Source organism: Homalodisca vitripennis, chromosome 5, assembly GCF_021130785.1.
Source record: "Homalodisca vitripennis isolate AUS2020 chromosome 5, UT_GWSS_2.1, whole genome shotgun sequence".
NCBI classification, from domain to species: Eukaryota; Metazoa; Arthropoda; class Insecta; order Hemiptera; family Cicadellidae; genus Homalodisca; species Homalodisca vitripennis.
Window position 1 is genome coordinate 95303139 of NC_060211.1, and position 23323 is coordinate 95326461.

The following is a 23323-nucleotide window of genomic DNA, read 5'->3' on the forward strand; positions in this document are numbered from 1 at the left end:
TGGGTCGATTGCCGGGGAGTTGCTTTGACTGCCCCTTCAACTATTGTCATAGGTGTAAAAAACGTAATGAATCCAAGAATAGAGTTTCAAAAATACTACAGTAATACAGTACAATAGCACCTGTTTATGAGAAAAAGTATCCAAAATGAATATACGAATAAACTAGTTATTTTATAACTTCAGCTATTTTCTCCCCTTTGCCAACTAATAAAGTAAGAGAGGAAAATTAATTTGCTTTAGATTTTGAACGAAGTCGACAGAGGCATTTATCTTAAGAAGGAAATAGATTATCCGTCGAAATAGGACATATCAAAAGGGTTAAAAATGCAAAATGATAAGTAATAACTATTTAGCTTTACACATTTATAAGGAACCGTAAAAATCGACACAATAGTTGCACTAAAGTCAGTCGACGTCTGAAAGATGCAGGTTACGGCTAAACACTCGCTGGCAGTAATTTAACTTCCAACCTGCACCAAACCTAGCACATCTAGCAGCAATAGTTTCTCTCTAAATACGCACATGTGTTTATACAAGCTTGCCAACACGGATTCAGCAAGGGCACTAACAATCTTCCTCGGCGATGGTAGTGGTTACCCACCTGCTTCATTAGATAGCGAATTACATGATTTGGTGATCAACACGTTTTTATAAATATCACTTCAGAGTTCATTTCTACTGATATCAACAAACATTAGTACAGTAATTTGATCATTATTTAATATCATTTTTATTGAAAAAGCATTAATTGGTAATTTAAAATGCCGTTTTCAAGTTCAAATGCTACGACATTTCGGATGTTTAAAATACCAACAAGAAGAAAGATCAGCCATGGCAAAACATGCACTTCAAACTGAACACTCTTTTTCAAACGCAAAATTATTTAAAGAAGTATAAAATAAAAAATTCCTTAATGCATATGAAACGATTTTTATAAAGAAGAACCAAAATAATCTAGTAAACAACGAACCTGGGCCTTTTCAAAATTCATCGTTACTTTATTTGATCTAACTAAATATCAACTTTATTTTTATATATACATATAACATACTGTCCTGTCATAGAATATTTTCTCTTTGTATTTTTAATGACATATGTTTTTATTTAGTACTAAATTGTTTATGTTATTATTACTTTTATTCAGTTATGTGGGTCCGAAGATGTTCTCATTGAGTACGAAAGGCCTCACAAAAATAAAAACTTATATTATTGGAGAGTTTGTTTAAATTAATATATAATTTCCAATAAGAAAAGAGCTTCAAGAATGATTTTCATATTGTTTTCTAGTAGCAACCTATCCATGTATCTGTCAGTTTAGAGAAACATAAAAAAACTTTGGTTTGTCCCCCCGTTAAATGTTTATAAATAACTTTAGGGATTTATATGTTTTTAACGTACTTACCATAAATGCCAAACTATTATTCTTGTTTAATCTCTCTGTTGATATTTTAACAACCCGAAAATTTCCAAAGGCATTTATTATATAGTTAATGTAGTTACTGCCATCCACGTTCTTAGTGTCCCTAAGATAAACAAATAAGCGACGTTTCCTCCATGGTTTAGTCTAATTCAAAAATAATAAATTGCATTCAAAGGGTTTTAAAAGAAAGATGAAAACTACTGTTACTATACAACTATCTAATAGTTAATAAAATTATGTTTAAGCAAGGAAATAACTCCGATAAATCTCCTGTCAAAACGTTACTGTTTCTTATTTGATAAAATTCAAATAATAAACTAAATTACAGGTATATTTTAATTAAGTTGCTCCTTCAAAATCATTGCTGGTACCTTCTGTAGTAATAAATATATAATATACTAGCAGTTGCCCGTGGCTTCGCACACAATTTCCTGTTGAAAAACAGTACACTATATTCACGTATTCTTTTTCTTTCACATTCTAAACATTCCTGAAATAATTGATAGTCATTCTTTCGTGAGCCTCTTGGGCGTATTATGAAGGAAGTATTATATTTCCTGCCTCTATCTTTCATGGTTTTTGCTAGGTGTTGATAAGTAATTCAGTACAATAATTTATATTGATGAATCTCGATAAACTAATTAGGTTATAATGAATCAAATTCGGTATGTTAAAATTAATTTTCTATCTAAGATACTTCGAGTATTATTGTGGAGTTCGATCAAGAAAATGTATGAACGAAAACCAATTGAGATCATAAAGCGTCTTCTTTTGGCTCTTTTCATTTACCTTCGATATAATCAAATTCGATTACCTTATGTGCAAACATTCACGGCTTAGTACAATGAGGTAGTTTTTATAACAGCGTTTATTAGTATTTTCATTGCATTAGATAGATTATTGATCGTTGGTGCAATCTAAATTTAAAATTAGGCAATAACTTCTATGCAATCTGCATTACACTACTGATCAAGGACTTTACAATAATAATTTTGTAAATTTTAAATATAATGAACAAAATGTTTCTGCCTCTTTGATGGACTTCAGCTGAAAGTATTAACATCTGTTAAGTATCAGTTCACTTTGTATTACGTGTTGTAGCGCAGTCTGCCGGATCGAAGTTAAAACATTTCAAAATCAACAACAATTTATAAATAAAATATTAATTAAATAAACAATAAAAATTGGACAGAATTGTAAATCTAAACCATTCTCGAATCCCCTGCAACACACAAAAAAATTTCATAAAAATCGGTCCAGTCGTTTAGGAGGAGTTCAGTTACACACACATGAACACAAGAAATATATATATATATATATATATATATATATATATATATATATATATATATATATATAAAGATGTGTAATATATTCAACACACTATTGCCCACATAAAAAAATAAAATCCAGAAGTCTCCTGCGATATGTTACAGTTTACAGAGTGATCCTACCGGTAGATCTAGAAACTGACATTTATAAGACCAAGGCAACATTAGCGCATTCTGGTGACTGTTCCTAGTTACTAACTTCAGTGACACGTGTTATGTCTGGATTATCTCTGCTACTGTCACAACCTTGGGTGCCAAATACTTCAAACATTAAACAGTAGTTTTAAAATTATACATACTATCCATTTAAAAAAAATATAATTATGGCATAGTCAACATAGCCGTGTTAAACAGCTCATTCATTTTTCATGACAATTGGAAACTATAAGTTTACTCATACTCCTCTTGTAAATTTACCGAAATTCAAAATTTAACGATACTAATAGTTACAGATGAATGTGCTAGATCATCTACTACTTGCATAGTGGTACACTCTTTTGCATTAAAAATGCTCAACAAAGTGTTCTCTAAGAGTATTTTTGAAACTGCCTTAGTAATTGGAAAGGGTTGGGGAGATGAAGACCACTTGAACGTAAACTTTCAACGGGTTTCATTTTTAGGGCTATTCAAATCCACCTTTTTTCTTATCACTGCTTTATTTAAGTACACAATATACTGCTTCACCTGTGCTCACTGTTATACATTTTCATTCGGAAAGCATCCTTCTGGGAAATAACTTTGACCAGCGGAGTTTTACTAACTTTGACAAAAGACGTGCTGAAATGTTGAACTCGACATCAATGCAAATGAGATTTCATGCGAAATTGACATGATTTTCAGATATACATGGTCTTTTCTAGCGTAAATTGAAACCTTTATTATATTCAAGAGGAAAATTACCTAAGTTTCTATCATTACAAGGATACAGACCGCTGTGATAAACGATCACTAAATAACCACAACGAAGAGTAAACAGAAAACAGACTTCGTGTCGGTTAGGTCACATTTGGCCTTGAAGCAACACTTATAAATTCTACAGTGATGGATGAGAAAACCAACAAGAAGGCGCGAACCTACAGACGGCGCCGCGCCGCGCCGACAGAGATGAAAACTGAAATCCGATGAATAAAATTAGCACAAATGAATTAATGAGTAATAAATAATACGCAAATATATTGAAAATACATAAAATATCATCGGGTGTTTGACCTGAAATCTGAAAATATCAGACTCCTGAGTAACACGTGTTCAACGATTGACGTGTTGAATAAAGTGTGCCAACTACGGAAATAATTTCCCTTATCATACGTCTCCATCGTAACCGCACTGACGATTTCCTGTAATTTTATATTAAACTTGCTATATGTTCAACATATTTGTATTTTTTTACATCTGCAACACATTACAATTAATTAACAAGTAGTTCAGTTGAGGGTGTAGTTTTATAAAAAAGTGATTCGTTTTACTTTCTTCTTTGATGTTATTTATGAAGCATTAAATACAAGTTTTTAGTTCTTTTTTCTCGAAAAATCCGAAAACCGATTATACTGGTAACTATCTTTATTTTAGCCCTATAAGAACAATTTTGAACTCCAGAAGATTGTTACGCCTATCTCGTCATAGAATTACGAGAGATGTCTTAAATGTTGCCAACATGCATCGAAACACTTTTTAGGTTTTTCTGTATTTGTTCTCAAACGTTTTTGTACTTATTTAAAACAGTGCCCTTTATAAGAAATACTAAAAAGGCGTTTAGACGCGTATCAATGATATCTTCAAAATTATGCATTTCACTTATATTTTAGACAAAAAAAGGGTATTTTAAAGTTTAATATTGTTCTTGTAGGGTAAAAGTCAAGGTCACATAAATTATAGTTCATAAGTGAAAGTGTTTGTTTGCTTTGGTTGAAAATTTATTACGACCGGATCGTTACGCCTATCTCGTCATAGAATTACGAGAGATGTCTTAAATGTTGCCAACATGCATCGAAACACTTTTTAGGTTTTTCTGTATTTGTTCTCAAACGTTTTTGTACTTATTTAAAACAGTGCCCTTTATAAGATATACTAAAAAGGCGTTTAGACGCGTATCAATGATATCTTCAAAATTATGCATTTCACTTATATTTTAGACAAAAAAAGGGTATTTTAAAGTTTAATATTGTTCTTGTAGGGTAAAAGTCAAGGTCACATAAATTATAGTTCATAAGTGAAAGTGTTTGTTTGCTTTGGTTGAAAATTTATTACGACCGGATCGTAATTTTGAGACAATTGTGTACAACAATGTGCTGTGTATCATATATCTTGAGACAGAGCCGGGTCAAGGTCACTTGGCTGCCAGCACGCCACCGACCCCTCATCACGTGACCTCTCACTGCGTCATCACTTGTGTCAACCTTCTGTAGGCTTACCTACAGTTGTATTATTTTATACAATCGCAACAAACTAATAACAAACAACTGTCGAACATAATATTGTATACAGGGAACTAACTTCTAAGTGAACGGCTGAACTGAAGTTGAATTACACAAAAGATTTATTAAAACACGTTTCTGGACTCGTTATAGCTGTAATTCTTGGATTTGTTTTTACCATCAGAACTAGATTTTGAACACAATCTAAAACGATTTATCTAAATTCAATCATATCTAATATAATATCTACGAGAAATATTTAATCATATTGGGCGTCATAAGATCATATGCATAAATATATATTTGTTTGACTTTGTAGAGGTTTCATGTTAAATGAATAATTACTTATTTAATTCACAATATTTTTCATTTTAATCTATGGATAAAAATGTCACATACTAAAATTACATATGATTGTACGCAGTTTTGTTCCAAATCTATTTATTCCGAAATATTCTCGTTGGTTACATGGTTACCCATTAGACGCGAATCCCATTGAGTTACATACACCATTATCAAATTCCGTGGTGCTCATATATAAATGGAGCTTCATGCAAAATTTCAAGTCTGTAGATCAGTTCCTTTTCGATATCGTGCGAATAGACAGACAAACACAGAAATATTTTTTCAGTCTCTCTCGAGTGGTCAAACGTTATGTGGTTATATCGTAGCCTATGTTTCAAATAACGTAATATTAACTCACAAACATTTACAACAAATAAATAAAAATAAGTAAAATATCATAATAAATATTTTGTAATCATTAAACCGTAACAGAATTAAAATTTATCACTTGCTGTTGAATTCTTAGATGGTACTTAGACTGCCAACGTAACAAGTTCATAATTATCTCCTGTGACCTCATATTTAATTTTCAAAAATTGTATATACTTGGACACAGATCGGGCCGCATTCATAACCATATGTCCATATTCGGTGTACTCCTTGTCTTCTGGATTATGGCGATGAATTGTTTACCAAACCCTGATTGTTTACTAATTGTTTCGGAAAATTAAAAGTGTTTTATGGGCATCCAGACAAAGCAGTTTATGGAAGAGATTACGGAAATCTCTTTGTCATTATCAGTTGATACAAATATTAATTAAAACAAAAGTTTTGAATACATATTTTACCATTGGTTTGCAATGTTTAGTTAGTATATTAATTATGAACGTGCACGAATAATATTATATCAAAGTACTGTTTGACACCTGGAGAGACACTAGTTCAAGAAACCAATTGTTCAGTTTTTCTATAACATATTATAAACTTCTGTTATCCTACCAAGCTAAATTCCACGCACACAGAGAAAAGTATGCAGATAGAGTATCACCAATAACTCGTGGTGTCTGTGTCATGAGCGCCAATCGCCAATCAGCTGCTGTGTTGTCCGACATATGGAGATCAGCCGCGATTACTGACGGCCTAGATAACCAGACATGGGCAATACTCAGGACCCCACAGCAGACATTTTACAATATCGCGGAACAGTTCACTATACTATAAGCATATGCCGGACTTCTGTTATCCTACCAAGGTATATTCCACAAAAACAGAGACAAGGCGGTGGCTAGGGTATCATCAATAATTCGTGCTGTTTGTGTCATGAGCGCCAATCGCCAATCAGCTGCTGTGTTGTCCGACATATGGAGATCAGCCGCGATTACTGACGGCCTAGATAACCAGACATGGGCAATACTCAGGACCCCACAGGAGAGATTTTACAATATCGCGGAACAGTTCACTATACTATAAGCATATGCCGGACTTCTGTTATCCTACCAAGCTTTATTCCACAAAAACAGATACAAGGCGGGTGGATAGAGTATCACAATTAATTCGTGGTGTCTGTGTCATTAGCGCCAATCGCCAATCAGCTGCTGTGTTGTCCGACATATGGAGATCAGCCACGATTACTGACGGCCTAGATAACCAGATATGGACAATATTCTGGACCCCACAGCAGAAATTTTACAATATCGCGGAACAGTTCACTATACTACTAACATATGACGACGCGACGACATCGCATTTGTTCTAGTAATGTATAAAAGATAGTTTAAAAACGAATTTTCATATAAAAGGAAAGTCAATCCTTACTGCTTTTTAATGTACGCTAGTTAAAAACAGTGTAGCCGGTTACCCAGAGGTCTTTGGAGTCTTGGCCTTTGAGTCAAAGTTAACATAGCGCGGGTTCGAATCCCGTCTGTAATCGTTGCACTTTTTAAAGGGAATCGGGCCCTCATCGGATGTAATTTAGTGTATTACGTTAGTTTTATAACCAAAAAGACGTTATACCTTATAGATATGTATAAGTAATGAATGATGTTTCGATGTCCAGTCTTGTTATTATTTGAGTTCAATAGATAACCAACCAGTAAAAGGTATTTAATTAATAACACCGGGATCAGAGAATATGAGATATAAACATTTTTACGTGGAATCAGAACCACACGAGCATCGGTATAATTTTCTTTTAGAGTCGACTGTATTGATGAAAAATATGTACAAATACAAAAAGGTTAATAATATTTTCGGAATAACAAAAAAATGTTTTATACCCTAAAGCATTTAGAGTATATGCTGGATGCATATTGATAGTCTTTAAACGGAACATATTCCGTAATTTTACAGTAAAAATAGAGATGAGTAAGTGTTCGAGGTTTAGCATTGTCCTTACGGGTTTATACTAAGTACGCTCGCTAATGCCTATCAATGAAAACCAGCTAAATGATCTGGCGACCCCATGTACAATATACGGACTACTGACGTGTAGCTTATTGTCTAGTTAAGTTACGTTCTTTCCTGACGAGAAAAGTTGTGACAGAACTTGCGCGACTAGTACTTAACTGTCGCGTAGTGAGTACAAGGAAAGCAATTAAACGCGAGTATTATCGCTAGAGTGTACTTGCGATAACTGCTGTCGCTGGTTGTCATGGAAGTCAATGTAAACTCTACTCACAAATGACAATGTTTAGATATAGAGGTTTTACTGTCCGACACTGATATCCAGTTCTTGAGAACAGCTGTCCGAAACTGGTTGCGAAATTGGCGTGCACAGGGGACTGTTTATACTTGACGGTTTTACCATCTGAAGCTCTAGCGAAAGTTCTCGCTAACAACTGTCCGGAACTGGTTACGAAACCAGCGCTGCACAGGGGTATGTTTGCATTTGACGGTTTTGACAACCGAAGCTCTAGCAACAGTTCTCGCTAACAACTGTCCGACACTGCTCGTGAGAAAATCTGCTCCCGTTTAGACTAGCAATTCTCACCGTCGGATACAGAACTTCCCGTGTAAGCGTAAATATAGACCAAGTATAGATAACCACAGTATCACAGTATATTAAACTAGTTATTTCATGTTACTTGTCACAAAGAAACTAACTCAAATATAAATGTAACTGTTGTATTTATTATAATATTAATAAACATATACAAAGTCGAAATGGAGCGAGGAAGAACTAATTCAACAGTGTTTTTATACGCAGAATATAGCGATTTATAAAATTAAATTGAGAGGAAATAGTAACCTGTTACATTTTACAAGGTTTGCAAAACTGTATAGACTCCTGTCCAACGTGATCGTTTTTAAACGTTTAGTCATAAAACTTGGAACCACATTTAAAAAAATAGCCTACACTGTACTTACATAATATGAGTCAATAGAATTCTTTAATTGAACCCAATAGCTCATTTGCGTACTCTCGATTATTTTTTAAAACTTAACAACACACAAATTTAGATTATTTCACTATGGTTCTATCAAGATGGGAAATGGATACTGAGTAAAACAAATATTTTTACGTGATTCCAACAAACGAGAAATATAAGTTAATTGTTTTCTTAATACATGTATCTTTCACAATAATATGATAGTGAATGGTGTACTCGTTAAGTTCAATAACAATTTTACTAAAAGATATGCAACTATCGGCTGACGTGTCCCTCGATACATCAGGAACATATTCCATATATCGCCTCTGGTAGCTCAGTTGGTAGAGCGGTGGACTGTAGAGTCAAATTGTGCTGATATCCATAGGTCGCTGGTTCAAATCCGGCCCGGAGGATCTAATTATTTTTATCAGTAAGGTTTACTTCTGTAAGTTTTACAGTCCAGGAGTAAATAAATTAAGACTCGAAATGAATAATTAGGATAGTAACTATTCCGTATAGTCGACGTTTTGTCATTTTTTATTATAGAGTAGATGAATTGACAAACTATGCAATTATATAATATTATGTAAATTTAATTCTTAAAAATCTCTGTGTGTCATTTTATGACATTAATTTAAATAAATGGAATTACAGTATAGTTGTTTCTGTTTGATGAAATGTCTCCTAGAATTCAATTTTTGGCCAATTTGGTGGGATTTAACACGAAATTTTTGAATAATGTTTAGTCACCCTGACTTCGGTATTTGAAATATTAATCTAATATAAGATTTTATCAACCAGATGGGATACTCATAACTAATCGGGATGGAGTAGACCAAGTATACAATTGTATGTATACAACAGTTTATTAATTTTTAACATCTTCTTCTCAAAACAATAACTTTTTACCATAGCATTGAGGCCTGAATACTATGTCTTTAAGTAAATGTACAATTCCAGGGCCGCCAATAGACAATAGTTGTATCACCGCCAGACGCTATCGCTGATTCAACATTGACTTGCATGTCTGGCGGTTGGGCTTAAGTGCGTCTAGGTATGAACAATACGACCTGAAAAACAATCATTTAATATTTGTAACCCTATTTATACCTTCCCATTTTGACCTGCACCAAAACTTGTACTTGACAACAGATTTTTTTCTTAGGAGAAAAATTCCTCTATCGTTTTCACGAAAAACCCAGTTGTGTACTTAACAATACTAATTGGGGCTTCGACTCATGGACGATAGAGTGTTGTTCTTATTATCAAATCATATATTAAATAGAAACATAGAGATTTTTTTTAAATCATTTTGAAGGAAAGATGGCAGAAATGAAAAGAAGCAACAATTATCTAGACTGCTCCATAAATGGTGTCAATGTAAGGTTACTAATACTATATCAGTACTATAATTTTTTAGTAAAAAATATTGATTAAAATGTAATATGAAATTATTTATATTTATTTAATTATAATATGAAATGCAAATGAAGAGCATTCCAGGAAATAAAGGATATTAGTACAAATAATCCAAGGCCAGCCGATCCTGCCCGAGCTCACCCGAAGGGCATCGACCGTTCGGTTCCACTATAGAAGGGTCTCGAGAGCATCTTCCCAATCTGTGTCGTGACGTGACGTGACGTGGCGTGGCGTGACGTTGGCATTTGGCACCATCACCTAATTTAACACTAGTGTAAAGCACTCCGTCTGAATTTGGAAGGGACGTTGGCGTGTAGCCATCTTTTGGGTTCATCTTGATGAAGCAAGGTGGCGCCAGTATCATCCAATAGTTATTCTAGGAGCCCTGATACAGTTCGCTAGGTAATTTGTGTCAAGCCGGGTATCACGGTATGCCTTATTTGCGTAAAAAGTATATACTCTCTAGAATTAGATACTGCAAAAACGTTTTTGGAGGATGTAGACTAGCTACAACTACTAACCCCTTTCATTTTAGTATAATAATATCATGGTGAATGCATACTGTACTTTTTTAACACAATTTCAATTCACCAGTCTTTACTGTTATAAGTATGATGGCTGACGCCCGATCTGACATGCACATATAAAGGTAAGCTATATTTACTTACCAAACGACTATTGATTTCAAAACAAACCAGCTCACCTGAAATAATATTTTTGATTAATACAAAGTACAATAGTAAACTCAAAACAGTATAAAACCTAAACATACTCACGCTACAAACTACTTTGATACACTTAGAATGGATTAACTTTAAAGTTGTGAATAAATGTGTATTACTTATATTTGTGCAAAAATATTACCGTACATAGAAGTTGATTAATTTATAAACACTGCTGAAAGGTTTTACTTAATCACCCTGATTTACACGTGTGTAAAATTCAATTAGAAAATTACAAAAAATTGTTTAAGAGTGTATTCATCTACCTCACTTTACCCGGGAACTTACATAATAACATACAATATAAAATACACATATAAAAAACCAGTCTTTTGTACCACTGTTATGAAAAATATTTAGCAATTTTAATGAAAACTAACATTATACTTAATTTATTTATAATTAATAAAGCAAGAAAATAACATTAAATGTTCATGGAAGAATGAGAACCTTCTCCTCTCCATGACGATAGATTACTACATTCAAACACTTCCCAGATTTCCATTGGTACTTGTACGTTACGTCTTTGATGATTTCTGTCACAGATAAATAATAAGAAATAGTAATTTAAATTATGTTTTATAATTTTTTGGGAGGCAACAGTATAATTGTTTGTTCTACATACCTTTTAACCCTGTCGTGCTACTTACGATAAGGTTAGGTTCCTTATCGGATTCCTACAAATATTCCCTGTGGGACCTGTTGTAGACGTACGTACTGCTCCGAGACCAATTGTAGGCAAACGTTCTACTGATCGAGGACCATTTGGAGACGAACGTTACAAGAAAACTGTATCGTTTTCAAATTTTACATAATGGTGTTCTATCTTCAAATTATATCTTTTTGTGTCACATAATTACTTCTGAGTATATTTAAAATTCGGCGCTGCCTTCAACCTTGAATTATTCCTTACTAATCTACTGAAGTATTTCTTGGCATCCTGGAGGTGAATGGTGGAAAAGTACATCTCGGCAACATATTTATATCGTTCCTTTTTGTCACGTTTCAAACGGAATCCTGATACGAGTAGAAATATTCCCCAAAATTATATTTCCAAAATTACTGTATTTGCATATTAATATGGTATATTAATTGTAAGAAAAAGAATGTAAATATTTATTTGTGGAGTCACCTGGTGATGAAACCCTTGGTTTCAAAAGGCCTCGTCCAATAAAAAAAACTATATTGGAAAAGTATTGTTTTATTAATATTTAGTACTATTTCATAAGTGTCTGTGGTGGAAGCTATATTTATTTGAAACGCGTTACTTTCTAGACTCTCTCCGATCTCAATTCCCTAATATATATATATATATATATATATATATATATATATATATATATATATATATATATATATAACCACTTAAAAGGACATCATTAAATCGAATATTAATGTAGACTAGGAAACCCCTTATAACTCCGAGGTAAAAAATTGGGATTAAAAAAGTTAAATCTCCGCACTTAACATTGCTTCATTGCTCTAATAGTCTAATAGGAATCCCACATTGCCTTTAACTGGGACGTTACTCATACTATTGCTATGAACAAGATATGTTCCCAAGCATCTGTGATGTCAGGTGTGGGAATTGGGAAAAAAACCACATCTCGGCATTTTATTTTGCCTAGTTGTCTCATGACACGTCTCAAAGTACTCCTACTACAAGGGTCTTCTGGAACCCTGATGTAGACTAGAAAACTTCCCACAGTAATTGTGAAATAACTTAATAGCATAAACAATTCCAAACTCCGCAATCTATCTTGCCCCGTTCTTCAGGAAGGTCTTTACATATTGCCTCCAACAGGGACGTTATTCCGAGGCAAACACAAAAAGTAATGTTTCCTAGCAATTCTGAGGCAAGTCGTAGTAATTTAAAAAATACACTATTTCTCAAAATTGCTTTTCCTTGCGTATCTGTATAGTTTTATATGTTAAGGCTTCCAAAGTGATTTCCTGGTCTGATAGCTGTACAATCAATAAAAAACATGAAGTGTGACCACTATCGGTAGCCATGTTTCGTTTTAAATAAGTTTCATCCATATCGGATCAGTCATTACTGAAAAACTGTGGATATACAGGAATATTAAAACAGGTCGAATTGTATAACCTCCTCCTTTTTGAAGTCTATTAAAAAGTTTCAATTGAAAGGGAAGAAAGCAAACTTAATTCTGTAAATATCGAAGAGTTATCACGGAACACAGCAAATTACTTCTTCACCAAGCATATAAAAATCTTCATGTATGTAAATAAAACACTGATATGTGTGATTTATTATATGTTGCAATAACTATAATTAAGAGTTAAGGAAGTGATTTCATGAATATGTGCATGACAATGGCTTCGTAGTTTCGTTATCACAGTTAAAAATAGCGTTATCAGCAACATAAAGCTAAACCCCCTCCCAACCACTCCTTTCACCAACACTACACGGTTTGATCTTCCATCAAATCAGTACTGCAAATTGTTGGTTACACCTTCAGATACCTGCCTTGCTTAATGGACCAAGGTCAGGTCCTTAAATATGGTATTTAGTAACAAAAACTAAATACTATCACCATTTTGAAATATACTGAGTAAGTTAGCAACATTAGAGCGTCAAAGGAACCAACAAAAATGTAATATAGTACGGCATTTCGTTGAGTAGTTATTTGCAACCTTGTTTTTTTAAATCCCAATTTCAATAACGGTTGAAGGACCAAGGACCAATAACAGTTTCAAGTTCCTCGGACCTTTCTATCAAGAGTTACAGACGGACAAACAACTACATGAATTTAAGAAGGATTAGTTTGATCCTTAATAATTACATATTGACTACAAAATATGTGTTTTATCTGATAGACTTGCAATGAAGACATCTCTATCGTCGTTTGAAATGAATTCATCCTCAAAAAAACCAGTTTTTCCCTGTTGATTTATTTAAGGATCAGCACTCTTAGACTGGCGTTTTTATTTCCTCTAAGTTATAATTTTTTTTATGAACGAAATTCGGTCTTTTTTATCGGTTAAAGAGCTATATAGCAGATTTACACAGAGAGAGTCTAAATTCCATTATGTTTATTTTGCTTCATATAACATTCTATAGTAGCTTTCCTGAATTAATGAAAAATTTTTATTTACAATTCTTAAATTAAATTCTCACAATTAATTTATGTATTTGTAATTAAGGACATTCTTTACTCTCTGTGTTGATAAGTTACTTGGCAAGGTACGCATTCCTGGAGGGATAATAATTTGATTTTACTTGATATGTGGCATACATTAAGTGCAGTTACAAGATCTTAAAACTGTTTTGGCTAGCTTATAGCTATTCAGATTTAACAACATCCATTCTCAATCATTGTTCCTTACCAATTTTTCTAGGATGATTTGGCGTACTCGATTAATTTTTCACCTCTTCTTTACTTATTCTCTGATACCTGAACGGCCACTCTAATCGTATGTAAATAAAAGAAAAAGGGGGTTCTTTCTGATTATATCGTATAGCTATTCAGATTTAACAACATCAATTCTCAATCATTGTTCCTTAACAACTTTTCTTAGATGATTTGGCGTACTCGGTTAATCTTCCACCTCTTCTTTACTTATGCTATGATACCTGAACGGCCACTCTAACCGTATGTAAATAAAAGAAAAAGATTTTTCTTTCTGATTGTATCGTCTTCGCAAAATGTATTTTTATTGGCTTATCTATAAAAAAGCTATTAGCTAACCAATAACATTAATTTGAAATGAATACCATGAATCATTCCAATTTAATGTGTGATTTCGATTCAAAAGTGAAGTTAATTCTGATATGATATGATTATCATGTATTATCATACCCGTTAGAAAGCTATCGTGAAGATTAATAGTATCCGCCTTACTTATCATTATAGACACAAGCGAGAGAGCTGTTCTTCGAAAAAAGTGGCTATCAAAACTACTGTTAGATGTAACTCTAAACACGTAAAAACATTGGAGATGACTACTGCTTGATAAAGAACTGGGCAGCATATTTCCTGTACAGCATCACTGTTTTTATTGATAAAAATACCACTCAAACTGTTATAAACCTCCCAGCAGAAACCGTACAAGACAAGTGGGTCTATTAGAAAGCTTAATAACTAGGATGTTATAGTGGACGTTATTGCAGCGTTCATTCTAATCAAGAGTCACTGTTAGTGGATAGTGGATAAAAACCGATGGAAAAATATTATTGGCCGGGTTATTAACAAACTTGTAGCCTTAGAAATGCCTGGTAGATATTTTCAGCGCCTTAATCAAATTAAGATATCTAGGAATTTACTGACTGGGAGAACAAGGATTGTTTGTCAAAATCCAATAACAGAAGATAAACTGATAGTGAAAGTATTATTGGGCCTAATGGGGAGAGAAGAGACATTATAATGTATCAAGAGACCATTAGAAGGCAATTTGGAAACTAGACTGATGTCCATCAACTCTCATAACTTATGACAAAATCAGCCTTCGATAACTCTTGTCTTTTACCGGGAGATACGATATAACAACACACACGACAAAAAATGGAAACACTGTTGGAGAGTTTCAAATATACAAGATCAGTTGTAAACTGCATAAGGGTTAAGTTATCAGAAGACCGCAATGTAATATTTTACAGATATATTATATCAAATAAAAGTGGTAAGGCAGTGTCCTCTGAATATTAGAAAACCCTAGAATTAAAACTATGATTTTCAGTAGAAAATTTGTTTCTTTTGATTACTATATAAAATATCTGAGGCACTCAGCGAACATATAATTGCAAAAGTAACATGCAGTTAACATTTCACGGCTTCATAACACTGGACAAAGACGAAGAATGTATCATCGATTAAATAAAGAAATTGTTTTTAGCTATGAATTGATCCATCAATCAACCGGTTGATTGCTCGCCACAACAATGCGCGCTTTGTTGATTTGACGCAAATATTTTCAAGAGTGTCTGGAAGAAGTGGTACTCTAAACATAAAATTAAACAATCTTCTCCATAATCTATCACATGTGAGAGGAAACCTCATGAACGTGAGAATTAAGAGAGGTACACCATTCTGAACCACACCTTCTGTAAATGAATAATGTAAGCAAATAATCAACACTTCCAACGTTATCTTGTCAGCTCATCGTGACAAACAAATCGTTAAAAACAAAATGCAAACAGTTCAAAATTACTAGTACCCTGAGTAGACAAGCTATAGATAATTTCCAATTGACGAGTATCATTACCTGTCTAGACCCTCCAGCCATCCAATGTTTTAATCTTGGTCTTATATTAAATATAAATGGAAGGTTGCAAGACTCTTGCAGAGAATAAATTACAGTCCAACAGCCTAAGCATGTAAGATATTTACCATGATTAAAACTCTGAATTTATTAAATATTAATGTATGAAGTATAAAAACCGTACTAATGTATATTACAGAGTACAATCATTTGAATAAACTATTAAAAACAACATTTAAAATACAGTATAATTATACCGTATATCATTATGAATTAACATTTACATTTTAACTAGTAAATATTCAGGTGAGTTCAAATTTATTTTTCCACTGATGTGTAATTATAACAGGACAAATCAAATTGTGAGGTGGGAGCAATCATCGTAAAATCGATACTGTCACTGAGATAATAAACGAAAGGATCTGTGGTTTAGGTTACAAAGTTCAAGTTTAATAGCACGTTATTTATTTTCTTCTTCCTGTTTCTTCCCGAATGCTTAGGACCATTTATCGGTTTCTTGCAACCTATACTGTTCCACTTTCAGATAACATGCATGACCTACTTTTAAGAGATCACATAAATCTCTTCACCCTCAACACGAGATATAACCCGTTTTCATATCCGTCTAATCAATTACCAAGTCTTTTCCAGTTGTAACTGACCTTACCTCTCATATCTATATAGATTTACAAAACTGGTTGGGATTTTTTTTAATAGAGATACAAATTAAATATAGTTATATAGTTAGTAATAAACGCATCAGTTGAAATGTCTCGACCGATTTGGCTGTTTTTGTTTTATGTCCGTAATAACCCAAATAAGGCTCTTAAAGAAGACAAATTATAATTCACTAAAAATAATATTTACTTACATAAAATCCGAGGAAGGATTCAAGTGTCTCAATCAATAACATATTTAGTTCAAATTACTAGTAACGAAATACTAGGTAATAAGCAAATAAAGGTAAGTTTCCTTCTCCTCTTTGGTTTAGGTACATTTAATAATCCATCAAATAAAAGATCGTCGGATATAATTAAGTGGTTTTCGAAAGAGCAAACCACAGACATCCTTGAATTCCAAGATGCATTCGTTCTATAAATAGAAGTCCAAGATGACTAACACTGGATGCTTGGCGGCCTCAGACAAGAATATTAATGGCAATCGTTAAGTCAATTTTATTTACACCTAGTCAAACATCCGTACTAGTAATTTTCCACTATTTGTGTTTCGAATTTGTTTTTCACAATTTGTTTGTGATATCTGTGTTTACTAGCTGACAAGATAATGTTAGAGGTGTTAATTGTTTGCTTAGATTACTCAAATGCAGCAGTGGTGCCTTCGGAGTGGAATGCCTCAGCAAATTCTAAATTTAATTTGATACTAGACAGAACATAGTAGATTTGCGAATCGCGTGCAGATTTATCATCAAATTGTTTAGCCAACCAATTCGGCTATAATCAAGAGAATCGCGTTCAAAGAGTTATCATCAAACTGTTTCGCCAACCAAATTCGGCCTAATCAAGAGAATCGCGTTCAAAGAGTATCATCAAACCTTTTAGCCAACCGAATTCTGCTAACCAAGAGAATCGCGTTCAAAGAGTTATCATCAAACTGTTCAGCCAACCGAATTCGGCTAACTAAGATAATCGTGTTCAAAGAGTTGTTCATAAATTAGAACGTCCATCATCAATTTAAATTAGCACTTATTATCAAGCGTTAAAGTTATGACTGAGCAAATGTAGAGTAATGATCGATAGTTTTCTTTTACTCCGAGAAGAATAAAGTCATTGCTTGCCAATCTGGTTCATCCAATTTAAACAATTCGATGAAGAGAACCCACTGTACTATGCATGACGATCTGCAGTAGCGTATCCACGGGGAGGGAGGTTAGGGGTATATGAAGGCTACGAACTCCCCACGAGGTTTTTATATAGAGACTTTAAAATAAAACATCAGAATGACTAATCCACTTTATTTGTTCTTTTCATGCAAACATTGAGGACCAGCTAACTAGTACTTGAAAAATTCAGAATCAGGATCTTTTGTTGGGGCTTTTATTAATAATAACCAGCTTATTAAACACATCTCCCACTTTAAAACCCCGACTATGATGATCCGATAAACACCCATGAGACTTAACTGTGGGGTGGTAGTATAACGGGTTTCTATAGCAACTCATGGCATAACGCAAATATAGTTTTCTACATTACATAACAGTTTTTATGGTCAGTTAAATTAAAATAATCTGAATATAGTTTTTGTTAACTATTAATATGCTATTGGTATAACAGTATATAACCATCAATCCACATTTACCCACATTTTATAGATGATGGTTAAATATATTGCCAACTGAGAAATAAAAAAATCTGTATTCATTTAAAATTTTTATATGATCACTAGGTTTAATTTACGAGTAAATATGTCGTTTTAATTTTTTTTTTTTTTAAAAAATTGTGTGAGTAGATAATATAAATGTTTTAATGTACGAATTTGTCCATATTTATATCCTCATAATTACTAATATGGCTTAAAGACTCGTGTTTATCATATCTGTATCGTAAGAACAGATGCAAATAAGTCTTAGACAAAATACCTTTTTTTAGAAATTGAAAATATAAACTTTTCAATTTTCTTTTACACTAAAATTCATTAAATAAATAACTAACAAAGTTACATTAAGATTTATTTTGTACATCTGATGTCAATTACAAATATTTCATCGTTTTACCTTTAGACGTTCTTTTTGGAATATCAAATGTTAGAAAAACAAGAAGATAACTATAAATAATTAGATATTGCTTGTTTTTAACACTAGACATAAGTGGCCATTGTAAAACATATAGGTGTATGGTTATCTTATGCGAGTATATACATATTGACTCTACAACGCATTACAGATTTTCGCATACATTGGGTGTATTGGTCATAATCCTACTAGACATTGAAGCTAATCTATATATGTATTGCGAATGGATAAAGATAACACGAATTCTTTTTATTTTTATATTTTACTACTACACACAATCAGAAGTTCAACAGATATAAACTCCTACTATACCAAATACAACCTTCAAACTGCAAAAAAAAACCAACGGCTGTAAAATATACATATTATAGTGTACAATAACATATTGGTCATTACGATTTTTTGTAACGGTAATTCAGTTATTTTCAATCTTTACCATCAATATAAATAACACATTATATATGTATTTTAAAATCGCCAACATTCCGTGTACGCGACACTGTATTGCCAAACGAAAACGTATACTCCACACATATAGAACCCATCTCAAAATAATACTAATGCGTTGTATCTACTCATATAAATTCAAGGGTTACGAAAATAAAAAATAATGAAAGCTTCATATAATTTACCATTTTAGTAGACAAGAACACAAAACTAGTCTAATTAATTACAAATTTTTCCGGCACACGCACATATGCTGTATTATATAAGAATCTGCGTTACGTAAGTCTCCAGGCGCTGGAAGATTTGGCCATTTGATTTCACGGCTGTTGAAAGTGACGGCGAATACAGAACTAGTTTCGATTAGACCCGAGGCGACAGTGGAGTAATTGATAATAGGATATTGTATAACAAAACGTTTCTACTGGCACGATGTTAGAACAAATGTAACACTCACTATAAACTAGTTCAACGCAGAGCAACACAATACAAGCGGCTGTTACAAATAAGAATGAAAACCTGATGTATGTAGTCAGTAAGTATGACTCATGTATGTACTCAATTATGTTTACAGCGGCATACACGCAGTTTAATTAACAGGTGAATTCATTTACGGGAATGTTTTCAATTAAATTTAATCACTTTACTAATTAAACAATATCTTTCGCTAATGTTTTCAATTATTTTAATGGGCATATCGTACTTATACAGAAAAGTATAATTCATACACACCATAAAATATGCTCGAATGTACCATTATGTAATCTTTGTTTACATTTAGCGAAATTATTTTCGTTTTCTGCGGTAATATGGAATTCAAACGTAAAAACAATCTGTTTAAGGAAGTCTAATATAATTCAGTGTGTATAATAAATAGTACACAGACAATAAAGCTTAAATACATCCAACAAATACAAATGCAATTTACACAACAAACATAAACAATATTATTGTACGATGGCTCTTTTAAGATTTTAATATAAGGTCAAGTCTAAGGTTAAAGTTAGAGATTATTATATATTTATTTATAATTGAATGCCATAGCATAACAATCCGACACAGACATGTGTTAGAAAACTATTTATTTTTGATTAGAAGTTGTCCATGAAAAACATATATAACTCAACAAAACCATGCAATGGCAGTGTTCAGACAGATTAGTCTAAACAGATAGTGATCTAAACTATGAATGTGTGATATCACTTTTAACACATTGCGTCCTATTGCATCTATGGGTTCATCTATTATTGAGCCGCTTAACCTTTTCAGTAAACTAATCTGACTTGTTACAAACTTTCATCAATTAATATTACATTCTCATCAGTTTTTTTAGGATAGCCCCCCTCTGAATACTGGCAACGTGGGATACAAATACTCAGGTGATCTTAAGGACGAAGGAATGTTATGTTACCGAATCTTATGATGACAAGGTAAGTTAACAATTCAAACACACCTGGTATTGATTTACTCAGTGAGTGGTAAGTCACATGATCCTGTTGGAATAAGCTACAAAAAGCAGTCAATTGATGCAAAATTAAATATACATTAGCGTGCGAAAGAGACGGGTCGAAGCAGATAAGTTTGTGGTGTTCCCTATGAAGGTTTGTACTGGGAAAATTAGGAGGCAGTTTTAGAATGGCTTTCGAAAATTTGTGTAGAGGAACAATTTAGAAACAAAGACTTGCATAGGCTTTAGATATTTACATGAAGATTGTTTGCTATTTCTCGGAGGGCGATTTTGTTTAAGGAAAAGCCGATCCTTTTTTAAGCCCTATTTCGCCCGTCCTTATGGGCCATCGGCATTTGCGAGTCTCTTATCAAACAGAATAATAGGAAGAGTGGATACAGTACAAGGTACGTAATTGGTACTGATAAATAATGCTGCTGTTACAGACAGGATTTAAATCTGCGCTATCTCATATTTAAAGTCCGATGTCTTAGACCGCTCGGCCCACACAATAGTCTTTTCAATGTATCTAAAAATCGTTCTTCTTCAAATTTTCGGAAGTAATTTTAATACCGTATAACTGTAAATGCTCACAGGAAACGTTCAATACCGACACTACACAATTCGTCATTAAAATTGCGACAGATTGTAGTGTCCCTGAATGTAGTGTTCCCCTAGACGTACTGTCGCATCGCTTTGACGTCACGAGGGGGTTTGCTTATTCATCGCCATCATCACGTAATGATGAGGGGAAGTGAGGTGTGAGGTCAGTGACTTGAGGAGTGCTTAGTCCAGAGGGTGCTAAAGAAACTTCTCCTGGCCTGCATTTAAGTTACAATTCCACTCAGTTCCAACATCATGATTGACTGATATATTGACCAAAGGTTGTACAAGCTATTTTCAATTCTACTGGAGTTTGCAGCCGTAAATGATCGAGTGACGGAAGAATGATTACCCAGACACCGCGGTCCCAGCAGGTCGGTAGTTTATGACTAACAATTGCTGCAGCTGAAGGTGCGATAAGTGAATGGCTACAATTCACTCCCACAATCGATAAATAATGGCAGGAGGTCGCAATAAACCACTTGAACTGTTGTTAACATCCATGCAACATAAGCAGGTTATCGCAGTTCTGACTCTAAATAATACGTTATGTGCAAGAAGGCGTTCCAATTGACAGTAGGGGTTACAGCGATGCCCACATAAAATCAAGGGAAGGGCAGTACGATTACTTATTTGCCTCCATTAACCGCACTAACTTACCATTTAAACGGTGAATGAAAATTATATAATGAAGGACCCGAGAGGTCTAGTTGTGCGATAACTCTTTACGGTTCCTAGAGGCTTGATATTGAATAAATAAGTTGCTGTAGGTCTACGTAAGAACCTTATTGATTTTTGGGTCAAAAAATCAAGGGACAGTCCGTCCGTCTGTGTGACAACTCTATCTTTACGTTCTATGGAGTCCCTCGATATTCAGTTGTACCGTAGTAAAAGGCAACGGAAGATAATATCCTTAGTTAATTCATATAATAATTAATTTTTCTACTTGGCTGTATGTATATAAAAATAATTATGTAATTAAACTTTTTTAACTGACGACGGTATGCTGGCTGTTTGATGTCAGAGTATTAAATTTATTGTGAAAGAATAGATTCGCCTAGCATAATGAAAGAATTGGTTTCTTTCTAAAAATATTCCATTTTTTTAAAGTAAAGAATATTCAACAGTGTTGATGTCTGGGGCGCAACCCTCGGGTTTCTGAAATGTATATATTATATATATACACACACACATACATAAACACTTTGGTGACGAACAAACTCAACACTCAACATTCCTGTTCTGTTTCAAAATCGCGGCAGAAAACGTAAGATTTAATATGTCACGCCAAGATATCAATGTCAAGACATAAAGTATTTCTTTCCATGTTTACTTTCACAATCAAACATGTTCGTGTGTCAAATTATATGTTTTAAATTAATAATGTATTGTTGCATTGGTATGTTTGTAAATCATTGGTAAAACTATTTGTAGTAAGCAAAATAACACGGCTTTACGTAATTTTCTGACTCTAAATAGCTGTCTTGCGATAGACTTGTTTCCTGTTGTCCTCAAGAGGTTACATATTAATTTGGTGTCATTATAAAAGGAACATATTGTATATAGAATAGCATATTGTCTAGCTAATCATACTATTTCACTTTATTGTACGATTAATTATTTAATAATTTGGCAGAAACATTAATATCAGTGACGGGAGGAAGATCAGTATAGAATAAGCGCTGGACAATACTAACTTTCGATTAACGTCAAGGTCATGCCGAAACCAAGCAACCTTGAACGGATATGACCCCGTCGCAAAAAGCGAGAGAGTATTTGGAAGATGAGGTCATATAAGACTTTAACGTGTTAGAATTAGAGATCCTGAATTAACTCATCCTTTTCCATATTTTGTTTCTTTCTTATCTCGCCCACCTGTGTAATGTTACTCAACATTA

General features: G+C 33.4%; 1 protein-coding gene and 1 non-coding gene across 4 annotated transcripts in view; one reads left to right on the top strand and one right to left on the bottom strand.

Annotated features, from left to right (window-relative positions):
• The window catches only part of LOC124362545 (cGMP-dependent protein kinase, isozyme 2 forms cD5/T2), a 381547-nt gene that overhangs the window by 261507 nt on the left and 96717 nt on the right, over nt 1–23323 (bottom strand). The gene's annotated exons all lie outside the window — the stretch shown is intronic.
• Nucleotides 9145–9234, top strand: Trnay-gua. Its single transcript is given in 2 exon segments — nt 9145–9181; nt 9199–9234. It is a non-coding gene; the product is annotated as a tRNA-Tyr (tRNA).